Below are 12,276 nucleotides of genomic sequence, written 5' to 3'. Positions count from 1 at the left end.
CCAAAGAGGAAAGAGCATGATCAAGGTCAACTGGCCCCAGAAAGATCATGCTCGCTTAGGATTCATGGCTCACGTCCACCATGGTGGGCGTGAGGGCACTAATTCTCATTCAAAGTCACAGAAACCATTCAATTATAAATGAACTGGAATATGTAATTGGACCTGGCCCTAGAAATTTTGTGGTCCTTTCAAAACAAAATGGAAAAAAAGAAAAAAAGAAAAGCATGTTTGTTTTCTGACTCCCTTTTCCAAGAAGCTGAAAATATAATGCAAATGAGCCTTTACTTGTGGGTCATCATCTTTACAAGACCTTTCTTGGGTTCCAAGGTTGGAGTCTCTTCCTCTGTCTCCCCATTCTCATCCACCTCCATCTTGAAATAGGTCTCAAGGTCTCGTTTTGACCATATATTCTATCAGCCACATTGGGATGATGAGAAGAAGTTAACATAGCCATGTAAAAACCATCAGCAAACTGGAAAACAACTTCAGGCTTAACATCAGTATTAACATCAGCTTAAAGACTTGTGTGAACACGCACAATGTTTTATAAGAATAGTTTTCAGCAGAGCGTATTTATAAATATCATCTCTAATTGCATTATGAATGATAAATGAGAAGGTTAAACTATATTTCAGGACTGTGTTATATGTTTGTTTGCTGCTATCATTAGCTCTGTTTTCATTGTGATGCAATTATGCCTGTTTATTAGTCTTGGTGCAAAGGAGCAATTGTACTTTAGGGCTGGGAAAGGGTCCTTCAGATGATGATGAAGGTTGTTGGAAGGCTTGTTTAAGAGTTTATTTTGGTATTTGTTTCATTTTAAAAGGCTGTGACTAGGACTTCATACCTGTCTAATAAGCATGCATGTAACATTTTTGTTTGCTGAGTGCCTTACAGTCTTCCATTAGTCTCCACAATACCTTGAGGGTGGGTCAGAATTACTGCCTACAGTTTACATTGAGGGAATTTAAGATATGAAGGGATTATGTGATTTGTACAAGGTCACCCAGCATGCAAGACTAGCTAATAAAAGATGACTACAAAGCTCTTTCCAAATAAAAAGTTCCTTATAAATATTAGGTAGCATTAATGGGCATGACCCCAGGATGAGTAAAACACTCTCCAGGAGTAAAGTGCTCATACATGCTCTATGAGATTAATTCTTTCTAACCTCAGGACAGCTTTTAAAATATGAATTATCCAATCTGGCTATGCATCAGAAGCCTCTGTATAGCTTTTAGAACATGTGAACACCTGGGCCCTCACCCACAACACATGATCATAATTTGGGAGGTGGGACTCAGATAATTGGTACCTTGAAAAAGCTCCATGGGGGATTCTGATGGTTAGCTAAGCTTGAGAACCATCACTCTAGATGAGAAGAATAACATAAGTCAAGCCAAGAGCAACGACAAGACCCTGTGGAGTCCATCTAGGAGAAAAAGTCTGGCCTCTTCAAGGCTTCTGTCCACCCAGTTCACAATTATTGTTAGCAAAGGAACTGCCTCCATGGCATAATCAATTGTAGTGTCCCTGTGTGGAATTCCAGGAAACAGTTTAGAGATTAAAGTCTATGTAAGAGACACCAGTGTTTGAATGTTATCATTTACTGGCTTCAGTAAATATAGTTACTGGCTCCACGCTAATGTTTTTATCTGAGTATTCATATGATAATATAATGAGAACCTATAATATCTGCCCATTCATCCATCTGTCAAACATTTATCGAATACTTGTTATGTGGAGATTACAGAGTGAAAATGATGGTCTTTGTCCACAAGGAGTTTATAATCAACTGACAAATCAAACACAGGCCAAACAAACAAACAAAAACCCTATAACACTAAGCGATACATATTAAATGATAATCAAAGTGTATATGAGGCATTATTCACAACTGCTAAGAAGTTGAAACAACTCAAATGTCTATGGACAAACGGATAAACAAAATGTGGATAACCATACAATGGACTATTATTATTCAACAATAAAATGGAATCAGATACTGATTCATGCTACATGGATTAACTTTGAGAAAATTATGCTAAGTGAAAGAAGCCGGTCACAGAGAACCACGTGTTACATGATTGCATTTATATGAAATATCCTGAATAGGCAAATCCATAGAGATAGAAAATAGATAAGTAGTTGCCTAGGGCTGTGGCGTGGAGAAGGACTCTTAATGAGTACAGGGTTTCTTTTTGGGATGACTAAAATATTCTAAAATTGTGGTGATTCTAGAAAGAGTGCATAGAACTCTGTGACTATTCTATAAAAAAACCTATTAAATTGTATACTTTAAATGGGTAAACCAGGGACCGGCCCGGTGGCTCAGGCGGTTAGAACTCCATGCTCCTAACTCCAAAGGCTGCCTGTTTGATTCCCACATAGGCCAGTGGGCTTTCAACCACAAGGTTGCCAGTTCAATTCCTCGAGTCCTGCAAGGGATGGTGGGCAGCGCCCCCTGTAACTAAGATTGAACGTGGCACCTTGAGCTGAGCTGCCTCCCGGATGGCTCAGTTGGTTGGAGCGCAGGCTCTCAACCACAAGGTGGCCAGTTCAATTCCTCGACTCCCGCAAGGGATGGTGGGCTGTGCCCCCTGCAACTAACAACGGCAACTGGACCTGGAGCTGAGCTGCGCCCTCCACAACTAAGACTGAAAAGACAACAACTTGAAGCTGAATGGCACCCTCCACAACTAAAATTGAAAGAACAACTTGACTTGGGAAAAAAAAAAGTCCTGGAAGTACACACCGTTCCCCAATATAGTCCTGTTCGCTTCCCCAATAAAATCTTTTTAAAAAAGGGTAAATTATCTGATATGTGAATTATATCTCAACAAAGTATATATATGGTGCTAGATGAACTGGAGGAAAGAGTAATTAATTAATTTGGACTGGAAGAAAGTGGTGGGAAATTTCTTGAAGGAAATGGCATTTGAACTGAGTCAAAAAGGCTAATTTTTGTAAATAGCGTAGGCATGTTCAAAGACACAGTCAAAGTGATGGTGCTTTCACGCAAGGGCAATAGATGGAACTGAGGATCCACGAAGGGTATACTAGATGGGGGCTAGATGCAAGGCTTTTACTGCCATGCTAAGTTCTATAGTTTGGGTTTCATTTTTATAGGCAGTGGAGAGCCATGATGGGTTTGTGGATGGTCTGATCAGGCCTGTGATTTGGAAGGATCATTGGAGGTGGTGATGAGGTAGGTAGGAGATGCGGTAGGAGGACCATGAGCAGGGGAGACCCTTTAGGAGGTGAGACTTTGCAGTGTATAGGCAGGAAATGATGAAGTCCTCAAGAGTGACAACAGCAGTGAGCACTGCAACAGTAGACAGACTTGAGAAAACATTGGAAACAGCAGTGAGAAAGGTACAAAGGCATGAGCTGTGAACAGCACAGCATTTCAGAGCACAGAGGGGCTTGCAGTTTTTGTTGTTGTTATTTAGACTCACAATGCAAAAGAAAATTGTTGAAATAACACCAGCCAGTCAAACTATAGCTATTTCACACTTTGTCAATAAGGGTTTGATAACAGACTCTTAACATTTAACAAAGGAATGGATATTGTGAATAAAGGGCAGATGGAAAAGAGAAATGCTATCCCACCATTTTGTGAGCCCTTTGGAATCAGACCTTCCCTTATTGGAGATGAAGCAGCCCTTTATGGCCTGTTTGAATGACTAAGTGTTTACCTCTTGCTCAGATAGCTTCCCTAGAAACACTTCCTTTGGTGTGAGCAATTTGGATATACTGCCAGGGCAACACCTCCCATCCCACACCCACGCTGCCTCTTGGCGCTATCCTCACCAGCAGGTGTTCATAAGCAGCATTTTGTTTTGCTACTGATAAGAGGACGGTGTCCGAAAAGCACAGGATGAATGTACCACACATGATAGCTTTCACTTACAAGTGGTCTCGTGGGGAAGAGCTGAAACCATGGAAGTCTTAGGGTCTGGAAGACCAAGACTGCCTTTTTCTCTAAATCCTGCAAGACCACATCTACGTTTCCTGTAAGAAGGAAGGGCAGCCAATCCTGGGCCTGGTGAACATAGACCAGTTTCCCCCAGCTCATGGCAGTACACTTGCTGGGGATTTGTTACCCTCCCATGTGGGCTTTCGAAGGTGCTGCAATGACAGCGCCTCCTGCTAGCAGTTTGGGAAGAGTGTCCTTGACAAAGTCCTTCCAGGAGTTTAAGCAAGCAGGGAGCACCATTTAGAGCACCACTTGCTGAGATGTGGCTCTTATCTGTGCCTGTCAGTGAGCAATGACTACAACAAACCATGCTCAATCACAGTTGTTAGCAGAGCTAATTGCAGCAGTCCTGGGTGGGAGGAATCCCAGTAGATGCCTCTAAGGGATTTCCATCACAGGTTCAAACATTGGCTTTGCAGGTAAGCAGTAGAAACGGGCCCTTCGGGGGACCTTTTAACAACAGTTCTGCAACTCGGAGATGGATCTGTCTTCACTCCACAGTTGGTGAGGGATCATGTTCGAAAGAGAACCGCTAAAAGGAGAAGGAAGGGATACTTAAACCCAGTATTGTACGTGTTTTGGATCAAACGTGACCAGAACTGGGTATTATTCCTTGCTCCGTTTTTGACTCATTGCATGCCTTCATGGAGGCCATTTCCCCTTTCTGAGCCTCACTATTCTGGTCTCAAAAATAAGGATAATAAATACTCGCCCTATTTATATCATGGGATAGCTGAAAGAATAAAATAAAAAATATGTATTGAAAAAATAAAAGTTGAAGGCGGGGGGAGTAGAAAATCCTATATAACTCTAGGTAGTTTAACTGTTATTCCCCTTCTCTTGTTCCACATTTTACTTATAAATGATGTGAGAGAACAAGAAAAAAAAATCCATGCTGCTGTAGAATCTCAAACTTTATCTTCTGATGCCTCTGAGTGATTCTTTGGTTTGCTCATCTTAAGTTTTGCCTTCCTCTCCCCAGAACACCAATTCTGCTGTGAACTCATCTTCAGGGTGTGGGGTTGGGAAGACCCTCGGGATCTGACGAGGCCTAGCCCCTGCACCCATCCAGATTCATATCTTCACATCACCTGTTGCAGCCCAGGTCCTGAAAGCCTCCTCCCTCTCCTCCCTGGGACACCCAGCTTGGAAGGCTGTCAGCCCTGAATGAGCCCCACCATCAAGCTGGGACTTCAGGGGACACCTCCAGGACAGAACTGAAAGGAATTTGTAACACGTGCTGCACATGTCTTAGTCTGGGGTTTTAACTACATTCTTGTTCTTGCTGAAAATCACGCACACTTCTCACCGAGCGAGGCACGTCTATGTATCTGATGATGCTGTCAGTGATAGAAAAGGATCATGTTATGGATTTGGCAGGGAGGAAAAAGAAGATTTATTTCCAAGGGTTGAAGATTTATCTTTTCCAGATATTCAAAACCAATCATAGCATTAAAAAATACCAGTGAAAAGTGATCCTGTTTTGTGAGCAGGACGAACGATTCTTGATTACAAAATAATAAGGAAGATTTATAAGGATCCCAAATCCATGGTTTAAAAAAAATGATTTGACAATAGGATGCCAGTGGGACTATCAAACTCTTAATTGCCCGCTGTGGTGAGGCAACGTCTCTATTTAAATGAACGCCTTACATTGAATACTTAAATCTCTCCCTTTCTCTTTTCTCCTCCCCATCATTTAGATTTTTTTCAATGTTCAGCATAACTGAAACGTGTAAACGGGGAATTGCACATAATTGTAGGCTCTGCACCATTGGCAAAGTGATGCTTCTTCGTAAGCATTTGTAATCATCTGTTCCACTCTTTCCTCCTTTTGGAAGATTTACTCAGAATGAGAGCATTGTCCTTTATTTCTCTTGAGGGCATCATTTGGCCCCACTTCCTGTAGATTATAAAACATCAAAAAAAATGCAATATTGTATTTTCCTTTTAATCACACATATATCAATAGAAAATACCACTTTAATGAATAGAGCAAAATGGAAATATTCAAATAGTTATTATCAAAGTTATCGGGTAAGGTAAAGACATTAAATTTTAAAAAAAAGCTTTTGTAACTCAAAGGCCATGATCGCCCTGAATGTGTTGGCTTGCCCCTGCCAGCTAGGAGGTTGTTTGGTGCTGTTAGGTGAGAACTCAATGGCATCCTTTGCCCTGTCAATCTTTTCTTTATTACTGGCTTGGAAAAACGTGACAGACATTGCTAAAAACTCTACTTGAAAGTGCTTCACAGAGCAGGATCCTTGCCAAATTCAGGAATCTTGCTAGTTTGCAAGACAAGAGCTATCATGCAGACCCAAAGGCAGATACTAGAAGTCAGCAATCACAATGGGATTAAATCCCACAGTCTGTGATTTCCGAATGTCTTAATCATCTCCAACCTTAAAAGAGGGATGCTGGCCTTACTTTGAAGATAACTTTACAAAGAAAATGGAGGGACAGTTGGAGTCAAATCCTAGAACTTTGGTCCACTAGCAGTTCTTTCCCAACATCTAATGCCTGTTTATTACCTAAATTATGAATAGATGCCCATTTTCTCTTCGTAGCATTAAATTCCTAAGAAAGAACATCCAACAATGCCTTCCACACCTGGTCAAGGAATACAGGGTTGGACAAGTATGTTTGCGAACTCACCCTAGAAAAGTGCTACACACCTCATTGCTGAATATCACTATGGTCACCTTTGAAGGACTCCCCTTGGGAAGCTATGCACTGATGCCAGCGCCGAGTCCAACCTTCAAAGCAATTTTGGAACTCTTTTTCTGGAATGGCCATTAGAGCTGTCATTGTATTACCCTTGAAGTCCTGAATGCCATCAAAATGTCTTCCTTTCAATATTTCCTTATCTTCAGGTAAAGAAAGAAGTCATTGGGGGCCAGATCAGGTGAGTAGGGAGGGTGTTCCTATATAGTTATGTGTTTACTGGCTAAAACCTCCCTCACAGACAGTGCCATGTGAGCTGATGCATTGTCGTGATGCAAGAGTCATGAATTGTTGGAGAAAAGTTCAAGTCGTCTAACATTTTCAGGCAGCCTTTTCAGCACTTCCAAAGAGTAAACTTGGTTAGCTGTTTGTCCATTTGGTACAAATTCATAATGAATAATCCCTCTGATATCAAAAAAGGTTAGCAACATCGTTGCAACAAGTTCACAACCTTAATTGCCAGACCCTGTAAGTTGTCCTGAATAAGGGAGTTTCCTAGCTGACAGTTAACCTAGTCCTCTGATGCAATTGTACATTTTAACCCAGTTTTGAGGGAAGTGTTTTCTATAATTTGTTTCCCTGTCTTCCGCCTTAGTGGCCAGGGCATGGGTTGACCTTATTGGGAAGCCTCAGGATCACTACTGGGATATTCTGTACAATGCAGTGCTGCAGTAAGGCCGCCGGGGTTTCCCATGGGGGTCGGGTCACACTGGTGCAGTGTGAGTAGCATAATGAGCCCATAGGCTGAACTTGCCTTTAACTTGTATCGTCTGTACTTGGTGTTTCTGAATCATTACGAAAAGTTCCAATTCACATTAGGGCTATCCTGTTTCTGAGGATAGAGAGCTTTCCATCAGGACTAGTTCCAATATGACGTTCTGGCATGAGGAAGGGACACCTTTGGTGCTCAGTGTGGGCCTGTGGCTGGGTTTTTCTTATCGCACGGCCCCTATGAGCTAGTCTCCATCTTTTGTGTGATTTTAATAATTTTCCCCCTTTCCCAAAGCTTATGTCCTTCTAGGCTTTACAGTTCAGAAGTACTTTGGTTTTGGTAGTCATCCTTTTGAACCTGAGAAGGGAGGTAAAATGCAAAATATCTGTGCCTAAATTACAGACTGGCCAGATGAGGCCATTTTCTGTTGGCTCTGCCTCAGTGGTCGGCCTGGATTTCTGTCAATGGAGAGATATAAGATCTGTGCCAGATGCAGGATTTTGGGTCACAGTATCAGTGGTGAGCAAAGGCTTTGGGTCTGGTGTTTGTGTGTGCAGACCAGGATGGGCCAGCATGGTTTACTCTCCAGAGTTGCCCTGGAAGCCCCTGAATTCTCCTGCCCAGTCGCTTAGCTCTTCTAAGATAGGCTGAAGGTCATGGTATTTCCTCAACACGGCTTGCATTTTGGGGGTATTGAACTAATCAGTTAATCAGGTCTTCAGCTCTTTTCTTTGATGCTTTTTCTTAGAGGGTCAAATAAGATATGTTTGAAAACTCCCTGAAAGACAGATTCTCTGTTATCTCATCTGAACCTCTCACTCATCATCTAAGAGCAATTTTCTTTTATTCTACATCTTTCTCTCGCTCTCCCCACCAAACTGTTCTCAGTCATGTTACCATTTGTATTAATTTCCTATTGCTACTGTAACAAATTACCACAAACTGGGTGGCTTAAAAGAACATAAGTTGACTCTCTTAGAGGTCGGTAGGCCAGAAGTCTGAAATCAGTTTCACTGGGCTAAATTCAGGATACCAGCAGGGCTTGCTTCCCCTAAAGGCTCTAAAGGGGAATCTGTTTGTCTTTTCTAGCTTCTGGAGGCCCCTGCATTTTTTGGCTCATGAGCCCTGTCATGTATCACTGCAACCTTTTGCCTCCGTCGTCACATTTCCTGTTTTATTTTCTGCAGCCAAATCTCCCTCTTATAAGGACACTTGTGGTTACATTTAGGACCCACCTGGATAATCCACGACAATTGCCCCATTTTAAGATCCTTAACTGCATCTGCAAAGTTGCTTTTGTATATAAGGTAATATTTTCAGGTTCCAGGGATTAGGAACTGGGCATCTTTGGGGGCCCTTATTCACAATACCACACCATTGATTTCCTAATTCTCAAGTGCAATGTCTCCCTTTCAGTCCTCATCCTAGCTCTCTTGACATTTGATACTGTCAGTTACTCTAGGAACAACCCCTCTTCTGACTTCAAGATATACGTTATTTTCCATTGTTGTGATATTTTATTGTCTGGCTGTCTCTAGAGTGCATGCCCCTGAGTCGGGACCTTGGTAACCTTGTTTGCTGCTTATCTCCAGTGCTAAGAATAGTGCCTGGTGCTGGCAAACAAGGCAAGGCATCCTACGGTACAAACCCGATGAACCTTTCCCACTCCCAGTTCTATCCCTCTCACTCTTATTTCCTTCACTAGCCCTTCTCTACCCATATGGTCAAGATTGGTACTGCCCAAGGCTTACTTCTAGTCTGCTTTTCTCCTCATGTGCCAGACGGCTGCAGTTCCAACCATGTTCTGGGGGCTCTCAAATCTGCACCTGCAGCCCAGCCCTCTGAATGAATTTCCAACTTTAATCTTTACCTGTGGCAAATTCCCCATGTCCCATCTTCCCCATCCACCAAATACAACCAAAAAATACCCCTGCCCCCCTTCCTCTCATATTCTGTCTCAGGGAAAATAGCAAGTACCAGGTTTTACTCAAGAGGCACAGCAAGAAGACAGGGAGTCATCTCAGCCTCCGTGTTTTCTCTCTACTCACGCTTCCCCCACCCCCTCCAGGCATTCGTGGAGTTTTGTCATCCTTACTCTCAAATATCTCCTGATATTTCTTTCTAACTCCCGCTGCCCTGGTTCAAGTCCTCATTATCCCCAAACTGCTCCTTTTGATTTTTGAACATGGTAGAATGACCTGCTCTTAAACTTTCTGGTTGTGTCCCAGAACTGCTGACCCTTGCCAGCCATGCTTTCCACCTCTGGTGAGCGGGCAGTGACTATGGTTTGCATACCACACGGTCTTGTTCCCCACAGCTGACGGAGCCGGAGAGGGGCACCCGACCCAAAGGCAGCCCTTTCTATAGGCTTGATCAGCCCACAGATGACTTGGGCGGGGAGGCTGGTTGGAAAATACAAGCTGAGTAAAACTTGTCTTTTGGGATTTCAGAATAGAGAAGCTGAGAGACTCAGACCACTGTTTGCTGAACAGAAGGGTCAGCAGGAATGGCAAGCATGAGAAACTGTGGTTATAAGAAAGCAGATACTGTGAGTAAGCGGGAGCGCTGGTGAACCAGGAGACGGGAGGGAAAGGAGGAAGCTGAGGCCTGTGGGTAGGGTGCTGCTACTCTCTCAAGTAAGTGTCTGTAGTTCCTCAGGAGTACTTCCTGAGGCTGGCCCTGCTGTGTGATTCCTATCGTGAGATTCCACATGTTGCTGCATTATTACAAACAAACAAACAAACAAACAAACCCTAGACTGAGTGAAGCCCTGCTTCCGGCAATAAACTGGCCAAAGCGTTATTATGTGATCCAGAAAGCCCTTATAGTGTTATGAGGAGACATCTGGAAGAAAGCAGCACTGTGAATAAAAACGGCAACATACAGTACCAAACTCAATGTTTATTTCACTTCTTTTTAAAGCATCAGCTTAGGAAAAAAACGAAAGGTTATATCAGTATTTCTTTGGCAGTGGGAGAATATTATGATGACCTTCTTGTGTCAAAACCAGTCTTTCTATAAAAACAAATTGATCTCTGCAAACATAATTTCAGAAAGAAGTACTTGCTGCCACGAATATCATGAAAAAATGAGTAAAATAGTGGTAGAACATTGTCTGATGCTTATCAGCAGTGGAGTACTCCAACCGCCGTGTAGATGCTGTGTTTCTAGATGGCTGCCTTGTGATTTGCCAACTCTTGGGACCAGAGGGAATGCTGAAGGTCTACAGGACTCTTTGTCACACACCACATTACTCTCTCAAGTAAGAACAAGGAAATTATAGGTAAGAAACAACATTAGGCACGTGTAATTAAAACTCTGCATGTGGAATATAACCAGAAAGCATCTTTATGTATGTCTCCCACTATCCCTATAACATGTATTCAGTGGGGGAATTTCTTACTCTGTGTAGGACAAAATAAAACCAGAGAGTGTCAGGATTCTTTCGAGCATTCTCGAGTAACAGAAGGTCCCAGGGTCACCTCAGATTGTGCTACTGAGTCTCTTCCTATGTCATAATGAAAACTTAGAACTTGGTTAAAAATGAGGTCTTACTCTTACCCCAGTGCGAAGCCTTGTGCAGGTGAGAAGCTGTGGAAGTGGAAGGTCTTCCTCTCCTTGCTCCTGGCAGTTTCTGACCCTTCTAGGGTTGGAATGGGGGGAGGTAGAAGTGGGGAGGGGCCGACGTGTTGTCTGGTGAAGTTGTAAAATGGCCTACAGCTTTCGGGGCCTGGTAAACATATAGACCACATTGCACAGAGGCTTTTGCAGGTTCTTGGGAGATGGCACCCACAGCTGGTGATGTCTCAGCTGCAGTTCCCTGGATTCAGGCCAATGTGCTCTCCATCTGAGCGGTACCTTACTTCCTCAGCCCCCAGGAACCTGGTGTTCTCCCTCTGCTTCCCCTCTTCGAACGCAGGCCTGCACCTAAGGCTCCCCCTTCCAGCTCTCGCTCGTGATTGACCCAGGTCTGAGCCATGAAGAAACACACACACGTTCTTCCCCTAGACAAACTCAGAGGAGCAGCAGCCCCCTTCACTCTGCACAAGTGGCTAGCTGGCTCTTCTCTTCCTACCCAGAGTCCCACTTATGTCCTTTCCTCTTGACATTAGGTGACCCCAATCTTTTACTTCTGTGGGAAGTGAGAACACACCTTTCTTAAAACAAACAAACAAACAAATAAATAAATAAATAAAAAATCATCCAAATGGCCTCCCTTCAACCTCCAACAATCCTTATGTGACCTAGTATTTCCTTTAGGATGTAGCACCTATTGCTTCTTGGTGTCTCAGCCAACACTTTAATTTTAACACCCTGTAAGTATAAAGGGTTTTTGTTTACTTGTTTGAAATTCTAATGTCAGAAATTTGTTGTTCAGATGAAGTTCCCATACTTCCTATAGACTGGTTATACTCAGGCAAGAAGTGCTCCTAAAGAACAGCCCTCTAGGCTCTCCGGCGAGCCCTGCTTTCTGAAGGGAACCAGTGGATTTGCTCCCTCTTAGCTCAGCAGACCCTGAAACTCTTGGAACTCTTCCACCTGGTGGCCCACGAGAAGGGCCAATAACCCCAAGACATGGCCACACAGCCCTCACGCTGCCTGGAGCAGGGAGGAAGGAACACACATGCCCAGACACACATTTCGTCTGTGGTCCCCTGTCCCCGGCTGTACTGAAGATGTGAACGTCTGGCTAGAGGGGCTGCTAAGCTTAGCATGCTAGAGGATTGGAAGGACCAAAAAGGGCTGTAGTGGAGAGGCCCATACGCCTGAGGGATGAGGAGCCAGAAGGGCTGAGACCAGGTGAGGGCAGGAAGTAGGGAGAAAAATCACAACATGACTTCAGGTCCTTTACACTGTGGGC

At 43.4% G+C, this 12,276-nt stretch overlaps 1 protein-coding gene across 1 annotated transcript in view; it reads left to right on the top strand.

Moving 5' to 3' along the window:
• Positions 1-12,276, top strand: part of LOC308499492 (uncharacterized protein) — a gene marked incomplete at its 5' end in the record, with an annotated part of 29,737 nt that overhangs the window by 11,522 nt on the left and 5,939 nt on the right. The window contains one exon of the mRNA XM_081052994.1: positions 9,866-9,963. The remainder of the gene's footprint in view (positions 1-9,865; positions 9,964-12,276) is intronic.

The sequence above is a fragment of the Rhinolophus hipposideros genome (genome assembly GCF_964194185.1).
Source record: "Rhinolophus hipposideros genome assembly, chromosome: 7".
Classification (NCBI taxonomy): Eukaryota; Metazoa; Chordata; class Mammalia; order Chiroptera; family Rhinolophidae; genus Rhinolophus; species Rhinolophus hipposideros.
This window is presented reverse-complemented; position numbering and strand designations above follow the sequence as displayed.